The 15,744-nt window shown below is 42.9% G+C and overlaps 1 protein-coding gene across 2 annotated transcripts in view; it reads right to left on the bottom strand.

Moving 5' to 3' along the window:
- Positions 1-15,744, bottom strand: part of LOC110499784 (potassium voltage-gated channel subfamily C member 2) — an 82,077-nt gene that overhangs the window by 38,639 nt on the left and 27,694 nt on the right. The gene's annotated exons all lie outside the window — the stretch shown is intronic.

The raw sequence follows: 15,744 nt of genomic DNA, 5'->3' as shown, positions 1-15,744 counted from the left end.
CTAATATAATAATCAATATCATTAGTAATTAATATAATATAATAACTAATATAATACAATAATAAAATAATAATATATTATATATAATACTATATATAATACTGTTAAGAAGTCAACGATGTGTCAACAGTGGTCTCCTGCTCACTCGTCTCCCGGGGCTGGGGCTGTGGCACTGCCGATGCCAGGATATATCAATGAGCAACTCTAAGACTCCTGGTTGGAGTTGGATAGGATGTACGGCCAGAGGGTGACAGACCGGGGCTGTAATGGCCTTGTCACAGTGACAAACGGTGCAGCGTTGCTATTGGGTCATTCTCATGAAACGGACATTTGACCAACAAATTCTCAAGTGTCATTTTCACAAACGTTCCTCTTGGATCACTGATTTTAGGATCTGTATTTAGCTATTTCATAATTATTATGATGTTTTTTCATCCGATTTGATGCATTTTACCACAATTGCCACACAATACCAAAACAGTCCTAATATTTTTTTTTAACATTGCTCCCCTAATGAAAAGGCCTGATTTAAACATTACACTGAAATTACAAATATTCCACTGACACTGTGTTTGTACGTAATAAATATTGTAGTTTAACATAAACTTCAACAAGTATACCATTTTATGATTTATGGACAAACTACAGCAACACATTTTGTGTTTCATTCAAATAAATTAGTTTTTTTCTAAAGTACAATTATATAAAATGACCTGAGAATTTAATCTGGATGCATTTCAGTAATGACAGTTTAGGGTGAAAGTGTTAAATGTATTTAAAATAAGACATCTTTGTCCTCAGAATAGTAGTTGATTTTTGCAGATGCATCTTTACACAATCTCCCTATTATGAGAGCACTGGGTTAAGTGTAAAACAATGCCACTGTGGTAGTTCACCGTGTCATTGGACTCCACAGGCCATAATCACCTCTATTTGGAGGGGTTAGGCGAGAGGACTGTAAAACGTGACCTTTCCTTGGGTGCTAGTGATTCTCGTGGGGCCAGAAACATTACATTCCTATCCTGACAGGTTGAAACCTCCCTGATGACACTATGTAGACAGGAGGACTGTATTCAGCCACAGTCCCAGCTACAGGCTTGGATAATATGTAGACAGGAGGACAGTATACAGCCACAGTCCCAGCTACAGGCTTGGATAATATGTAGGCAGGAGGAACAGTATACAGCCACAGTCCCAGCTACAGGCTTGGATAATATGTAGACAGGAGGACAGTATACAACCACAGTCCCAGCTACAGGCTTGGATAATATGTAGACAGGAGGACAGTATACAACCACAGTCCCAGCTACAGGCTTGGATAATATATAGACAGGAGGACAGTATACAACCACAGTGCCAGCTACAGGCTTGGATAATATATAGACAGGAGGACAGTATACAACCACAGTCCCAGCTACAGGCTTGGATAATATGTAGGTTGGGGGAAGGGGTGAGGAATGGGGGGGGGGGTGAGGAAATTGAGAGAATTAAGGGGGAAGAGGAATTGGGGATGAGGGGGATGTATTCACAGTCACACTGCGAAACCGCATCTGAAAGAATCTGCTCATAGAGTTGTTTTACCCATGATGACTTACAAAAGGAATTCTGGACTTCTCGGAAAGAATCCAGTCCTTGGATTTGTCCGTTCTTGTCGTTAACTCTAGATAGGGCATGGCTATAAATACTGAGTTGCTGGATTTTTGACCTTATAAGCCAAGTCTTCTCAGAGACTTCTTGTCAAACATGCACATCACAGACTGCCAGGGAAGGAAATAGCTCAGTTTGTCTCTCTCTCTCTTTCATTTAGTCTCTCTAAGTTATGGCCAAGAATATCCTAACCAATCTGAGTTTCTGAACAAGAGAGAACACATGCCACCTTCACAGAGAGACAGACAGAGAGAGAGACAGAGAGAGATCATTTAATCAATTTTAGAAGAAGGCTGTAACGTAATAAAATGTGGAAAAAGTGAAGGAGTTTGAATACTTTCTGAATGCTCTATATATTATGACACATGTTATGACATTTTTGTTCAATTTGGTGTTCGGCAGCGTTCGATAGGGATTTTTTCGGGTGGTCAAGCACACCATTTTTTTTCTTGAATCTCGTCGAAGTTCAGTAGCCAAAGTCTATGCCCCTAAGTCTGTGATTGGTCAACAGTAGGGATTTTTCAATGAAGTGTTTGCAGTTAGATGTAAAATTGCTCGACTAAGACCTTGGCAAAAACGTCTAAATTAATTAGAGATTTCTTGAGCCATCTTAGATTAATTTGGGCTATTTTGAGGAAGTGTACTGGCTATGGCATCTAAAGAGGGACAAACAGTAATACTGATATTTTTTCTCAATTTTCAAGCGAACCTATGTATGCAAAACCCTTTATATATACTCCTGTAACACCTGAATCCTCTTTATGAGCTGGCCAATGTCTACTGACGCTACAGTTGAATTCAGTCCCAAAGGACACCCTATTCCCTACATAGTGCACTACTTTCGACCAGATCCCTATGAAGTAGTGCACTATATAGGGTGCCATTTAGGGTGCAACATTGGCCTCTGTGTGACAGCCCACGCTGGCTGTCGATGGGCGTTAGGGTGGGTTGGAACCCACAGTCCAAACACATTGCATCCTGGGTGTGTGGAAGTGAGACCCTGAGGGCCATGGCAGGGATGTCCCAGAATACCACTACCGTTGCTGGGCAGGAGACGCCACCTTTCACCCCTGTCCGCCACACCACCATCACCACCCTCTCACACACACGTGGCAACAACACCCAGGGTTGTCAAAGTCGCTGGTTTCTCCCGAGTGGTTTTATACGTCAGGGTCCATAAAGAGGCCCACCACATATTATACCTCCTCAGCCGTGGGCTCAGAGGTTTACAGTACACAGGTCAGGGTTCTTCCATCAACAACAGTACAGTGATATTGGAAAGCATCCAGAAAACAAAACGTAGTTGAACCTTGTGATAAAGAGAGGGTTACCAGGGATACTGTGGTGCTTATGGAACCGTTTAGACAGCATGGGTCAGGTATATTCCATGCTTGATAGAGTGTAGTGATATCAAGTATACCCAAAATGAGATGGTGGTAGTTGTACAGCGTGGTTTCTAGACAGAGGATCTGTAAATGCAGAGGTGCTATTTTGTTGAACCACCTCAGACATGTGGTCACTGTTAAGATACCAAATGAATGACTGAAGTGCATTATGCAACAAGGGGGAGATAGTGGACTCAGTCTCTCAACGGCAGTGGTTCCCAACCCCTCACAGTTTACCGGGAGGATCGTTGGGCCTTACTTAATTTGAGAGGTGGCATGAAATGCCTCAACTGTGAGATATGTGAAATAGGGGTCACTGGGGGGAAAAGCTTGGGAACCCCTACTGTAAGGTACAAAATGGCATACGTTATTGCTCCGCTTCTTTGCATGCTATGGACTAACAACGTCATACTTATTTCCCCGCTGTCTCTCAGCAGATCCATTAGATCCAGTCAGCCTGCCTCGCCAGGGTTCTGGACAGACATCAGGGCAGCGGCATGTCGACAGTCACGAACAAACGATGCATCGTGGGACAGATCAAGGCAGCGACTCTGACATGTTCAGCCGAGGGAGCCTCAGATCTGCCGTGAGCGATTAGGCCAGAGCTGTGGAGACAACGAGGCTTTTTCCTGATGGCTAGTGATATCGTCTCTTAACATTTACTATGAGCCGATCGCAAATGTATTTATTTTCTCTTTTCTCTCTCAGGACTCTCGGGAGTCTGAGGTGTGATGCTGTAATGTTATGTCTGTATGTCTGCCTCTGGCTGTCTATCAGTCTGTCTCTCTGGCTGTCTGGCTGTCTGTCCCTCTCTCTCTGTCCATCTGTCTGCCTCACTCGCTGTCTGTCTCTCTGTCTGGCTAGCTCCTGTAGTTAAGGAATGGGGAGTGACGTTGGTGGCTCATGTGATCTTTCGCTCGCTTGGCTAGGCCGAGCATGGCACAGATGGTGTCAGTGCAGGGCTTCTCCAGTGCCACAGATATCCTGTGGTATATCACTCACTCTAAAACTGTCCAGTCAGTAACATAACAATGGTCTGTTTACTGAAAGGGAAAGAAGACTGAGAAATATGACTGAGAAATCCCACCCTCATTGAACATTGATAATAGCAAAAACATTTACATATTACAAAAAGCACACGACACCTCAAACAATGCGCTTAGAAAGTGCAATAGCGGTTTGACATCTACACCATCCAATTAGCTGGATGCTACATTGAGGGGTTGAGAGATCCATGGGAGGCCAAGCAAAAGCTAACTGGAGTCAGTGGCTCTGAGAGCAACACACACTCTCATTACAAATCACTAATGAGAAGCGGGCAGGAGGACACAAGACTGTGAGATAGCAAGATAGTCGCTAGACAGCGCGAGGAGGAGCTGCTATAGTGATGTGTTCTGGAGTGCCAGGAGAAGAGGGAGGACAAGTTCTGCATCCTAAATGGCACCCTATTCTACTATATAGTGCACCCTATGGGCCCCTGGTCAAAGCTAGTGCACTGTATATATGAATAGGGTGCCAGACGAGCTATTACGCAGACGAGCTGTGTAATAGACATGGATACAGATGGGGGGCCCTCCACCTCCCTGTCGAATGTCTCATTGGTGTTGATAGCCACTCAAATGGAGTGGACCTAGAGCTCAGTGAGAGACCCTCTAACAAGAGTCACTCCAGCACTGTGCTAAAGGGACTTCTAGACTGGGTCCCAAATGGAAACCTATTCCTTATATAGTACCCTATGGTCCCCGGTCAAAAGTAGTGCACTATATAGGGCATAGGGTGCTATTTGGGACGCAGTTATAACAAGAGAAATTCACGGTTCAGGCAGTGTGTTTGGCTGTGAATGGAGTGAATAGCACAATTGTCTGAGGAGGGAGGGGATACGAAGGTGTTGGAGTGAAAAGGGTATATTTACGTGCTTCTACACCTGCATTGCTTGCTGTTTGGGGTTTTAGGCTGGGTTTCTTTACAGCACTTTGAGATATCAGCTGATGTACGAAGGGCTATATAAATACCTTTGATTTGATTTGATGCTGAGAGTGTTGTGAATGTAGCTAGACACAGAACAACGTTTATACCTGATACTGTCGTTAGTAGGACAGTACAGCTGTCAGACACAGAACAACGTTTATACCTGATACTGTCGTTAGTAGGACAGTACAGCTGTCAGACACAGAACAACGTTTATACCTGATACTGTCGTTAGTAGGACAGTACAGCTGTCAGACACAGAACAACGTTTATACCTGATTCTGTCGTTAGTAGGACAGTACAGCTGTCAGACACAGAACAACATTTATACCTGATTCTGTCGTTAGTAGGACAGTACAGCTGTCAGACACAGAACAACGTTTATACCTGATACTGTCGTTAGTAGGACAGTACAGCTGTGAGACACAGAACAACGTTTATACCTGATACTGTCGTTAGTAGGACAGTACAGCTGTCAGACACAGAACAACGTTTATACCTGATACTGTCGTTAGTAGGACAGTACAGCTGTCAGACACAGAACAACGTTTATACCTGATACTGTCGTTAGTAGGACAGTACAGCTGTCAGACACAGAACAACGTTTATACCTGATACTGTCGTTAGTAGGACAGTACAGCTGTCAGACACAGAACAACGTTTATACCTGATACTGTCGTTAGTAGGACAGTACAGCTGTCAGACACAGAACAACGTTTATACCTGATACTGTCGTTAGTAGGACAGTACAGCTGTCAGACACAGAACAACGTTTATACCTGATACTGTCGTTAGTAGGACAGTACAGCTGTCAGACACAGAACAACGTTTATACCTGATACTGTCGTTAGTAGGACAGTACAGCTGTCAGACACAGAACAACGTTTATACCTGATTCTGTCGTTAGTAGGACAGTACAGCTGTCAGACACAGAACAACGTTTATACCTGATACTGTCGTTAGTAGGACAGTACAGCTGTCAGACACAGAACAACGTTTATACCTGATACTGTCGTTAGTAGGACAGTACAGCTGTCAGACACAGAACAACGTTTATACCTGATACTGTCGTTAGTAGGACAGTACAGCTGTCAGACACAGAACAACGTTTATACCTGATACTGTCGTTAGTAGGACAGTACAGCTGTCAGACACAGAACAACGTTTATACCTGATACTGTCGTTAGTAGGACAGTACAGCTGTCAGACACAGAACAACGTTTATACCTGATACTGTCGTTAGTAGGACAGTACAGCTGTCAGACACAGAACAACGTTTATACCTGATACTGTCGTTAGTAGGACAGTACAGCTGTCAGACACAGAACAACGTTTATACCTGATTCTGTCGTTAGTAGGACAGTACAGCTGTCAGACACAGAACAACGTTTATACCTGATACTGTCGTTAGTAGGACAGTACAGCTGTCAGACACAGAACAACGTTTATACCTGATACTGTCGTTAGTAGGACAGTACAGCTGTCAGACACAGAACGTTTATACCTGATACTGTCGTTAGTAGGACAGTACAGCTGTCAGACACAGAATAACATTTATACCTGATACTGTCGTTAGTAGGACAGTACAGCTGTCAGACACAGAACAACATTTATACCTGATACTGTCGTTAGTAGGACAGTACAGCTGTCAGACACAGAACAACATTTATACCTGATACTGTCGTTAGTAGGACAGTACAGCTGTCAGACACAGAACAACGTTTATACCTGATACTGTCGTTAGTAGGACAGTACAGCTGTCAGACACAGAACGTTTATACCTGATACTGTCGTTAGTAGGACAGTACAGCTGTCAGACACAGAACAACATTTATACCTGATACTGTCGTTAGTAGGACAGTACAGCTGTCAGACACAGAACAACGTTTATACCTGATACTGTCGTTAGTAGGACAGTACAGCTGTCAGACACAGAACAACATTTATACCTGATACTGTCGTTAGTAGGACAGTACAGCTGTCAGACACAGAACAACGTTTATACCTGATACTGTCTTTAGTAGGACAGTACAGCTGTCAGACACAGAACGTTTATACCTGATACTGTCGTTAGTAGGACAGTACAGCTGTCAGACACAGAACAACGTTTATACCTGATACTGTCGTTAGTAGGACAGTACAGCTGTCAGACACAGAACAACGTTTATACCTGATACTGTCGTTAGTAGGACAGTACAGCTGTCAGACACAGAACAACGTTTATACCTGATACTGTCGTTAGTAGGACAGTACAGCTGTCAGACACAGAACAACGTTTATACCTGATACTGTCGTTAGTAGGACAGTACAGCTGTCAGACACAGAACAACGTTTATACCTGATACTGTCGTTAGTAGGACAGTACAGCTGTCAGACACAGAACAACGTTTATACCTGATACTGTCGTTAGTAGGACAGTACAGCTGTCAGACACAGAACAACGTTTATACCTGATACTGTCGTTAGTAGGACAGTACAGCTGTCAGACACAGAACAACGTTTATACCTGATACTGTCGTTAGTAGGACAGTACAGCTGTCAGACACAGAACAACGTTTATACCTGATACTGTCGTTAGTAGGACAGTACAGCTGTCAGACACAGAACAATGTTTATACCTGATACTGTCGTTAGTAGGACAGTACAGCTGTCAGACACAGAACAATGTTTATACCTGATACTGTCGTTAGTAGGACAGTACAGCTGTCAGACACAGAACAACGTTTATACCTGATACTGTCGTTAGTAGGACAGTACAGCTGTCAGACACAGAACAACGTTTATACCTGATTCTGTCGTTAGTAGGACAGTACAGCTGTCAGACACAGAACAACGTTTATACCTGATACTGTCGTTAGTAGGACAGTACAGCTGTCAGACACAGAACAACGTTTATACCTGATACTGTCGTTAGTAGGACAGTACAGCTGTCAGACACAGAACAACGTTTATACCTGATACTGTCGTTAGTAGGACAGTACAGCTGTCAGACACAGAACAACGTTTATACCTGATACTGTCGTTAGTAGGACAGTACAGCTGTCAGACACAGAACAACGTTTATACCTGATACTGTCGTTAGTAGGACAGTACAGCTGTCAGACACAGAACAACGTTTATACCTGATACTGTCGTTAGTAGGACAGTACAGCTGTCAGACACAGAACAACGTTTATACCTGATACTGTCGTTAGTAGGACAGTACAGCTGTCAGACACAGAACAACGTTTATACCTGATACTGTCGTTAGTAGGACAGTACAGCTGTCAGACACAGAACAACGTTTATACCTGATACTGTCGTTAGTAGGACAGTACAGCTGTCAGACACAGAACAACGTTTATACCTGATACTGTCGTTAGTAGGACAGTACAGCTGTCAGACACAGAACAACGTTTATACCTGATACTGTCGTTAGTAGGACAGTACAGCTGTCAGACACAGAACAACGTTTATACCTGATACTGTCGTTAGTAGGACAGTACAGCTGTCAGACACAGAACAACGTTTATACCTGATACTGTCGTTAGTAGGACAGTACAGCTGTCAGACACAGAACAACGTTTATACCTGATACTGTCGTTAGTAGGACAGTACAGCTGTCAGACACAGAACAACGTTTATACCTGATACTGTCTTTAGTAGGACAGTACAGCTGTCAGACACAGAACGTTTATACCTGATACTGTCGTTAGTAGGACAGTACAGCTGTCAGACACAGAACAACGTTTATACCTGATACTGTCGTTAGTAGGACAGTACAGCTGTCAGACACAGAACAACGTTTATACCTGATACTGTCGTTAGTAGGACAGTACAGCTGTCAGACACAGAACAACGTTTATACCTGATACTGTCGTTAGTAGGACAGTACAGCTGTCAGACACAGAACAACGTTTATACCTGATACTGTCGTTAGTAGGACAGTACAGCTGTCAGACACAGAACAACGTTTATACCTGATACTGTCGTTAGTAGGACAGTACAGCTGTCAGACACAGAACAACGTTTATACCTGATACTGTCGTTAGTAGGACAGTACAGCTGTCAGACACAGAACAACGTTTATACCTGATACTGTCGTTAGTAGGACAGTACAGCTGTCAGACACAGAACAACGTTTATACCTGATACTGTCGTTAGTAGGACAGTACAGCTGTCAGACACAGAACAACGTTTATACCTGATACTGTCGTTAGTAGGACAGTACAGCTGTCAGACACAGAACAATGTTTATACCTGATACTGTCGTTAGTAGGACAGTACAGCTGTCAGACACAGAACAATGTTTATACCTGATACTGTCGTTAGTAGGACAGTACAGCTGTCAGACACAGAACAACGTTTATACCTGATACTGTCGTTAGTAGGACAGTACAGCTGTCAGACACAGAACAACGTTTATACCTGATTCTGTCGTTAGTAGGACAGTACAGCTGTCAGACACAGAACAACGTTTATACCTGATACTGTCGTTAGTAGGACAGTACAGCTGTCAGACACAGAACAACGTTTATACCTGATACTGTCGTTAGTAGGACAGTACAGCTGTCAGACACAGAACAACGTTTATACCTGATACTGTCGTTAGTAGGACAGTACAGCTGTCAGACACAGAACAACGTTTATACCTGATACTGTCGTTAGTAGGACAGTACAGCTGTCAGACACAGAACAACATTTATACCTGATACTGTCGTTAGTAGGACAGTACAGCTGTCAGACACAGAACAACGTTTATACCTGATACTGTCGTTAGTAGGACAGTACAGCTGTCAGACACAGAACAACGTTTATACCTGATACTGTCGTTAGTAGGACAGTACAGCTGTCAGACACAGAACAACGTTTATACCTGATACTGTCGTTAGTAGGACAGTACAGCTGTCAGACACAGAACAACGTTTATACCTGATACTGTCGTTAGTAGGACAGTACAGCTGTCAGACACAGAACAACGTTTATACCTGATACTGTCGTTAGTAGGACAGTACAGCTGTCAGACACAGAACAACGTTTATACCTGATACTGTCGTTAGTAGGACAGTACAGCTGTCAGACACAGAACAACGTTTATACCTGATACTGTCGTTAGTAGGACAGTACAGCTGTCAGACACAGAACAACGTTTATACCTGATACTGTCGTTAGTAGGACAGTACAGCTGTCAGACACAGAACAACGTTTATACCTGATACTGTCGTTAGTAGGACAGTACAGCTGTCAGACACAGAACAACGTTTATACCTGATTCTGTCGTTAGTAGGACAGTACAGCTGTCAGACACAGAACAACGTTTATACCTGATACTGTCGTTAGTAGGACAGTACAGCTGTCAGACACAGAACAACGTTTATACCTGATACTGTCGTTAGTAGGACAGTACAGCTGTCAGACACAGAACAACGTTTATACCTGATACTGTCGTTAGTAGGACAGTACAGCTGTCAGACACAGAACAACGTTTATACCTGATACTGTCGTTAGTAGGACAGTACAGCTGTCAGACACAGAACAACGTTTATACCTGATACTGTCGTTAGTAGGACAGTACAGCTGTCAGACACAGAACAACGTTTATACCTGATACTGTCGTTAGTAGGACAGTACAGCTGTCAGACACAGAACAACGTTTATACCTGATTCTGTCGTTAGTAGGACAGTACAGCTGTCAGACACAGAACAACGTTTATACCTGATTCTGTCGTTAGTAGGACAGTACAGCTGTCAGACACAGAACAACGTTTATACCTGATACTGTCGTTAGTAGGACAGTACAGCTGTCAGACACAGAACAACGTTTATACCTGATACTGTCATTAGTAGGACAGTACAGCTGTCAGACACAGAACAACGTTTATACCTGATACTGTCGTTAGTAGGACAGTACAGCTGTCAGACACAGAACAACGTTTATACCTGATACTGTCGTTAGTAGGACAGTACAGCTGTCAGACACAGAACAACGTTTATACCTGATACTGTCGTTACTAGGACAGTACAGCTGTTAGACACAGAACAACGTTTATACCTGATACTGTCGTTAGTAGGACAGTACAGCTGTCAGACACAGAACAACGTTTATACCTGATACTGTCGTTAGTAGGACAGTACAGCTGTCAGACACAGAACAACGTTTATACCTGATACTGTCGTTAGTAGGACAGTACAGCTGTCAGACACAGAACAACGTTTATACCTGATACTGTCGTTAGTAGGACAGTACAGCTGTCAGACACAGAACAACGTTTATACCTGATACTGTCGTTAGTAGGACAGTACAGCTGTTAGACACAGAACAACGTTTATACCTGATACTGTCGTTAGTAGGACAGTACAGCTGTCAGACACAGAACAACGTTTATACCTGATACTGTCGTTACTAGGACAGTACAGCTGTTAGACACAGAACAACGTTTATACCTGATACTGTCGTTAGTAGGACAGTACAGCTGTCAGACACAGAACAACGTTTATACCTGATACTGTCGTTAGTAGGACAGTACAGCTGTTAGACACAGAACAACGTTTATACCTGATACTGTCGTTACTAGGACAGTACAGCTGTTAGACACAGAACAACGTTTATACCTGATACTGTCGTTAGTAGGACAGTACAGCTGTCAGACACAGAACAACGTTTATACCTGATACTGTCGTTAGTAGGACAGTACAGCTGTCAGACACAAGGAGAACATGTAGCAGAACGTATTTGGTAACACTTGTAGTTACTAAGTGGTTACTATGTAACTACATGTTAATACAACGCTACTACAGTTATTACTGTGTAGTAACATACAGTGTAGTAACATACAGTGTGGTAACATACAGTGTAGTAACATACAGTAATGGGGACAGATTAAGGCAAAGTGTTACCGTGTTTTTTTACTCCATAAACTGGTCATGTAAAGTAATGCTATTTTGAGAGGAAACACAGTATTGCTTGAAATCAGATATAAATGAATTGCAGAAAGACGGCCATGGAAAAAGTAGCGAGGATAAATAGACAGCGGTCTTTGAAATTCTATCTGTGTGACAGATGACATTTGAAGCCTGTGATGTCTTCAGTGCTGTTTGTCCACTACTAACCTAACGTAGCAGGCGTATAAGAAATGCCTGAAACTAGATGCCCTACATACTGGTCTTGACAAGAAGAAAAAACCTGTCGGGGGAGGTTCTCTTCTGCACTGTTCAACCAATCCAGTAAATGTGGAGGAGGGGTTAAGATGGAGTGTCGCCTTGTTAACGTCCAATAGTGGAAGTTGCCTCGGAGGCTCTCTTTTCCTTTCAGCAGAGGCTAGCTGACTACAGTAGTCAAACGTTTATTTCTGGGTGGCCGAAGGGAAAAATATCCTTTTGTGTCCTTCAACTAAAGTCTGACTGACACGTTCAGCTTACTACAGCAGGACTTCCAACGGACTTCCCCTAGAGAAAGCTCAAACGTTTGAGAGAGAGAGAGAGAGTGAGTGAGAGTGAGAGAGTGAGAGAGTGAGAGAGTGAGAGAGTGAGTGAGTGAGTGAGTGAGTGAGTGAGTGAGTGAGTGAGTGAGAGAGAGAGAGATAGATAGATAGATAGATAGATAGATAGATAGATAGATAGATAGATAGAGTTTGCCCAGTTCCTGAAGAAGGATCCAAAAAAAGGAGCTACCTCTGACAGGGGCGGTCTGATCTGATGGATCACCACAGCAACCAAAGACCGGGTTACCGGGGGAACAGGGTAAACTGGAGACATTACACTATAGTCCAACATGGCTGAAATAGGCTTACACCAGTGATGAGTTAGTACAAGGGAAGCTATGGTAAATATCATTATAAAAGGTGCCCTTCACGAAACGTTTATTTCATTGCGCTCTGACATATTTGTGGGGGTGTACTGTGGACGTCTCAAATGAACTTTAAATTCCTTATCATACCTTTCCCACCATACCTTTACCTTTCCCAGCGCCTGACAGTACGGCTCTAGACCCATCTATCTGGTTTCCTCATTCACCTCAACTCCTGTGGAAGTGCATCAAATGAATTAGCGTGTTATCTGTCGGGAAAAATGCTTCATCCAGATGCTTTCTAGTCATTCTACTACAGGGAGACGAGCCATGGTGCTGATCCCAGGTCAGAATGTGTCAAGAAAAGGAACGCTTAAAGGGTCAGCAGTTGCTACATCCATTTTTGGACCTCATAAATGAATGATATGTAGGCATCAATTGTTGAAGAATATAACTTCTAAATGTCTCGAGTTTAACAGTGTTAACAGAAGCCAAAATATAAGAATGTTGTATTTCAATGTTTGTAAACAGTCTTTTTGATTTAATTTTATTTAACCTTGCTTTACTAGGCAAGTCAGTTAAGAACAAATTCTTCTTTACATAATAGTACATTTCAACAAACACTATATAGCCTCAAAACATGGTTACAACTATAATTTTGATATGGTCAGTCCTTGCATCCATAGCTCTGTCTATGAATTTGAGAGTGGTTACATTTCTCCAGGTCCATGATTGTTGCTTTAAGGAAGATGGTGGTACAGAACAATGAGCTGTGCTGTTGTTAAGCTTCACCACATTGGAAATAACCACATTTAACAGTTTCATGTGTTATCCTGTGGGATTCCTTTGTACTTTTTAAACTGTACGATCAATCAATCATGTATTATTTTTCAGTTTTCTACTCTGCATGTCTGTAAATGAACAAATTGTTCTTCTTCTCCAGTCCCCTCCCCTCCTACACCAAAGACTGTTGAAGGGCATGTGTATTTTTGCGAGGACAAGCTTTATACATGTGTGGTCAGCTGCCTTGCAAAATAACAGGACATGAGGTAGGCGTCTGAGTTTTTTTACCCCTGCTTTTCAGTCAAAGGTCAAAGGTCAAAAAGCATCCTCAATTAAAGTGCATGTGTGCTGGCTTCACACAGAAAAACATTTAAATTACATTTCTCTCAGAAATCTCTCAAAATGATCAAGCAAATCATTTGTTATTGATTGAGTCACAGTGCAGTGGGAGAAAAATGTACCTCTTGGGCCCACCGAGCGAGAGAACCTCTCTCAAGCCCAGAGATTTCCCCTGCTGCTTGTATTTTCTGAATGCTACTTTATCGTTCTGACTTCGCTCAATAGTGCTCCACAAAAACATTGCCCCCTGGGAACCTATTCAGAGGGGCGGGAAGAGCAAAAAGGTCACTCAGTGCTAGACTCAGGTGCAGTGGCCAAACTCAGTGGTAGTGGACGCCAGGGGGGCTGGCCCAAAAGATCTGCCACCCGCCCTGTGGGGCGGGACCGACCGCCTTGCCGGTTTACAACACTTTGTGTAAGGCCCAATGCGGCGGCCATTATTGTTGCTCTCCAAAGTGCCTCTTCATTTGACCCATGTCTCTTTCTGAGCCATAACAACTGTGTCTCTCCTCCCTTCAGCAACTTAGAGGATGACCCGCTGATGACCCTAACCTGTCAATCACCCAGCCACCTCCTGTTTCTCTGTCTTCTGATTGTAATATAAAGTCAATGTAAAGTGTTATGGGCCGACAATGGTATCAGTAGGTTGAATGAATGGAGCTTGTAATTTAAAGGTGGCACGCTCTAACGCCTAAGGGGCCCTTGAGCTTGCCAATAAATGTTTATGGCACTGTATTAGTGCCTCAAGACCCCAGTTTGAGACAGTTTGCTAAAGGAGGAAAACAATCCTTCCATTAACAGGTCATGTGAATTATTATGTGGATTATAATTAATGGACATTTTTGAAGGGGTTAATACATTTCTCGTAAGGGAAAATCAAGTCTGGAATTTCAAAGTGGAAATGACAGACTTCAGAAGCCTTTTTAAACCTCAAATACACTACAAGTTGTACATTTCCTAAAAGTTCTCCTGAACTGTATTAAAGGGAGAGGATTATTAGTGACCTCCTCCCAAAGGTCCATGTAGGCTCCTGCATGTCTGCTTGGCTGTTCCCATAAACACCTCTTTCTTCCTTTAGACAGGTTTATCTATTTCTCCCCTCTTTTTATATTATTCAGGGGAGCCCAATCGACACCAGAGTCTCATTTTCAATGGTGCCCTGAGGACGTCAAAGAAAATATAAAACTACAAGATACAATAACAGGCACATTACATTAGAACATCACAAACATCACAGGCATCATAAAACAAGTTATTAAAGTCAATCAATCAAAACAATTGCACACCTCGGTGAACACGTTTATCATCAGGGTTTTAAACTGCCCTAGTGGCACCAGAGAATCCAAATGTAATGAATTTTGTAAGTGATTCCCCCCAAAATAAAATAAAAATACAGATATATCTAGTTCTGTGGTGACCCGAGGAACCTCAAGGGTTGACCAACCCTGTGAATGGGTTCGGCATCTCATGTTTTAAACTTTAACAACAAAGTCAGACTGTAATGAGGACCAGCCAACTTACGGGACTGTAATGAGGACCAGCCAACTTACGGGACTTTAATGAGGACCAGCCAACTTACGGGACTTTAATGAGGACCAGCCAACTTACGGGACTGTAATGAGGACCAGCCAACTTACAGGACTGTAATGAGGACCAGCCAACTTACGGGACTTTAATGAGGACCAGCCAATTTACGGGACTTTAATGAGGACCAGCCAACTTACGGGACTGTAATGAGGACCAGCCAACTTACGGGACTTTAATGAGGACCAGCCAACTTACGGGACTGTAATGAGGACCAGCCAACTTACGGGACTGTAATGAGGACCAGCCAACTTACGGGACTTTAATGAGGAC

The sequence above is a fragment of the Oncorhynchus mykiss genome, chromosome 21, assembly GCF_013265735.2.
Source record: "Oncorhynchus mykiss isolate Arlee chromosome 21, USDA_OmykA_1.1, whole genome shotgun sequence".
Lineage (NCBI taxonomy): Eukaryota > Metazoa > Chordata > Actinopteri > Salmoniformes > Salmonidae > Oncorhynchus > Oncorhynchus mykiss.
The sequence above is the reverse complement of the archived record's forward strand: the minus strand, read 5'-3'. Positions and strand labels throughout refer to the sequence as shown.